This window comes from Magnolia sinica, chromosome 10, assembly GCF_029962835.1.
Source record: "Magnolia sinica isolate HGM2019 chromosome 10, MsV1, whole genome shotgun sequence".
In the NCBI taxonomy this organism is placed as follows: Eukaryota; Viridiplantae; Streptophyta; class Magnoliopsida; order Magnoliales; family Magnoliaceae; genus Magnolia; species Magnolia sinica.
Window position 1 is genome coordinate 60153712 of NC_080582.1, and position 3731 is coordinate 60157442.

Sequence of the window (3731 nt, forward strand, 5' to 3'; positions counted from 1 at the left end):
CTCGTATCGCGGTTTAGGATTGGGGAAGGTTGGGAGAAGCATCCCCTTTTCTATAACCTCAACGAGAATCTATTTTTGCATGAAATCGTGATTCCCGCATTGCCTCGAGCCACTCTTGTATGGGATTTTAACCGGTTCCTCTTGAGGTTTCACTTGATTTGGATTTTGATTGAAGAAACCTGGAGGAGTCGCCCTTTGTCCATTCCTCCAACTAAAGTTTGGATGATTTTTCCAGCCAGGATTGTATGTGTTGGAGTTAGGTCCAGTAAAAGGTCTTTGATAATTATTTACGGCATTGGCTTGTTCATTCAACACTCCTCAAAAGGCAGGACAATTTTCATTGTGTGAATGTTGCAATCACGATGCCGCAAACAATTTCATTGACCTTATCCTTCTTTCCTTCCATGGCCTCAACTTTCCTTATGAGCGTAGTCACTTTACACTTGAGATCATCCTCTTCTTTCAAGAGATATAATCCACCTTTCTCCTTTAATTGAGTCGGCCTAGACGTGGTGTTCGACTTTGGGTAATAGTCCCAAGATTGTGTTTTTTCAGACAAACTGTCGAGGTAGTCCCATTCCTCAACATTTTTATTAATGAACTCTCCATTACACATTGTCTCGACCATTTGGCGCATGGAAGATGTCACCATCATAGAAAAAATTTGTAATGCGCCACGTTTCAAATCCGTGTTGTGGGCATGAATGACCAAATCTTTGAACCTTTCCCAACATTGAAAGAATGTTTCATCTTCCTTTGGGCAAAGTTCATAATCGCTTTCCGAGGGTAATCGTTTTATGATGTGGGAAGAATTTTTTTATGAATTCCTCGCATATCTTCCATGTGCCAAATTAGGACGCATGAATGTAACCACGCTTAACTTTCTCTTTTAAGGAAAAAGGAAAGAGTTTCATCTTGATCCTCGGATACATTAGGAAAACATAATGTAGCTATTATTCATCGAACTCTTTCAAATGTAAATATGGACTTTGATTCAAGTCCATGGAATTTGGGAAGGAGTTGGATAACTCGGCTTGATGTCCATTTGTCCTGTTTTAGGAAAAATCATGCATGAGGGCTACTCACTCCCGCCGGTTGTAGAAAATCTCGTAAAGTACGAGGCGGGGTGCGTTGCACCTCATTCTCATCATGGTTATCCTCCACCCCGGGTGGAAGTAGAGGAGGTTGGTCTTCACCATAACCTCGGTTAACTCAGGGGATTTCGAGGGGTGTCTAATCCTGCGATGGATAGTCAACCCTCAACCATCCTCCTTTAAAAGAGACGTCGAGTGTTGTCACGGGCCCACTTGGGCAAGAAACACTCCCTCAATTCAAAGCCTAATCCTAAAAAGGAAAAGAAAATCTAGAAAGAAAGAGAGAGTTGGAAAGAAATTACCAAATTGGAGTCCTAAGTTAAAAACCTGCAAAATAAAACAAGAATAAGTTAGATTCTTAAAAAGAGAAGAAAAATAACAGTAAATTAATTTCTAAAAGAAGGGATTCTTAAAAGAACGTGGAAATTTCTAAACTAAAAGAGAATTGAAAAATAGACAGTAGGGAAGGAGCTTACCTGAATTAGAGATTTCTATCTTAAAGGCCTACTAAATAGGAAGGTTAGTTTCTAAACACAAATTCTAAAAATAAATTAGGAAACAAATTAGTTTCTAAAATTAGAAAGTTACTAAAAGTAGAAAATTAATTAAGAAATAACCTAGTTTTAAACTATTTCCTACAGATGGGAGGATATTAAAAAAAAATCTATAAAATTCAAACCCTAATTCTAAAAGATAGAAAAAGTAAGGAGATTATGGAGGAATTACCAATTTATGGACTTATGTCAGGATCCTACAAAACAGGAAACAAGTTAGTTCTAAAAATCAAATAGAAAAATCTAAAACTAAAGTTAATAAAATCCTAATCTTATCCTAATTCTAAAACTAATTAATTTCAGAAAATCGTAACTATCAGTCCCCGGCAACGGCGCCAAAAACTTGTTCACACCCCAAGTGCAGGGTTGTGATGTAGTAATAAACTCGGTAAGACCGAGGTCGAATCCACAGGGACTGATACCTGTACGTTATCTGAAACCAAGTAGAACTAGAACTAGACTAAGATGTGATCTAAACCAAATAGAATTTAGGAAATAATTGTGGAATAATTATTTAAAACTTTAAGGAATTCAGAGGAAGGGAACTAGGGATTCAGAGGCTCCACTTGTAGAGATCAGGGAGATCGTATGCCAGGATCACAAATTATGAAAATTTACTGAACTGCCATTGATATAGGTTTTAAGAGATGAAAGGTGTATGAATTAGAATGGATTCCATCATCTAACCATGCCCAGGAGACAAAGTAAACAACAGGATTAAGCTAATTACCAACCAATCGTCAATGTATGAAGATCAGGAAGGATACTGTCATCCTACCATGCCCAGGAGACGATGGTGAACAACAGGGCCTCCTGACGTCATAAATATTAAAAGAGAAAGAGAAATATTCAAAGCCATTGCAAATCCATTGTAATTTTAGTCACAACAGACCATTAAATACTGAGAAAATATTCCTTGAATTATCAACTTTAAAAATCAAATTGAGTTCAGAAATTTTAAATTAAATGCATAGAATAAACTCTCCCATCTCGCTACAGGCTTCACCTCTTAGCCCTAGCTAAGAGGTTTTAGCCACTCATGATTGGCCTAAACCCAAGACAAATAAAAAATAATAAAAAGAGAAAGAAAAGAACAAGAAGGAAAGAAATAAAAGGAAACGAAAGAAAACATAAGCAAACCTTCACTCTCCCTTCAATCCTTTCGCTTTTTCTACTTCCTTTTCTATTTTTTTTTCTTCTCACGTTCTCTCCCTCTGCTCCACGGCTCGGCAGCAACCACTCCTTCAACCCTCCAACTCCAACTACGTGCAACAGCAGCTGAACCCGCTGCCTCCCTTGCACGCTGCCTCCCTTCACGCTGCCTCCGTTCTCCTCAAAACCGAAAAAAAACTCCTCCCTCCTTTCTTCCTTCGTTTTTTTTATATAGTGCTCTCGTCCGAGCCCGCTTTCCATCCTCCATGCGGAAGCCTTCCGCACCAGAAGTAGTGTTGGAGTCGGAAATAAACACCTTTCGCAGTGACAGGCGGAGGACTCGCGTTTTGCTTGAGATTTTGGAGGACTGATTGTCCAAAAACCAAAATCGGCCTTCTTGGTGGTGGTCACGGCTTCCTGTTGATGCGAATGAACGGTCTGGATTGCTGATTCAATTGCTGTCTTGATCAGGGAACGGCCCGGAAGTCCCGGTTGCGCAAACAGAGCTCGCGCTGGGATGTTGGTGGAGGCCCTGAATGATGCTGGAGAGGAAATCCACTCCGTCAGTTGGATTCGTCTCGGAATTCTGGTTGGAGATGGACGGTTTTGGTTGTCCGTTGATGCGGTCCACTGTATTTTTGAATTTCACCGCCCGTTCTGCGTTAAGCGGCTAGGAACGCGCGATAGGCTGCATGGTGGAGAAAAAACACCTAGGTGAGGGTCTTAGCCATCCTACGGATCCAATGGACGGTTCGGATCATCAAACTGGGGGTTGAGTGGGGCCCACTAGTCAAAAGCGGTCGGCCAGCGTCCGTTGCTGCGTAAAAAATAAAAAATCCGAGTTTTGAGTCGGTCAGCGCCTGCTGACCGACTTCCTTATTTTTTTATACTCGTCCGGTGTACTTGTGCACCTTGCACGTGCACTGCATGC

General features: G+C 40.7%; 1 non-coding gene across 1 annotated transcript; it reads left to right on the forward strand.

Annotated features, from left to right (window-relative positions):
- The first annotated feature begins 684 nt into the window (after window positions 1-684).
- LOC131217949 (small nucleolar RNA R71) lies at window positions 685-788 on the forward strand. Its single transcript, XR_009157529.1, has one exon. It is a non-coding gene; the product is annotated as a small nucleolar RNA R71 (small nucleolar RNA).
- The last annotated feature ends 2943 nt before the right edge of the window (window positions 789-3731 follow it).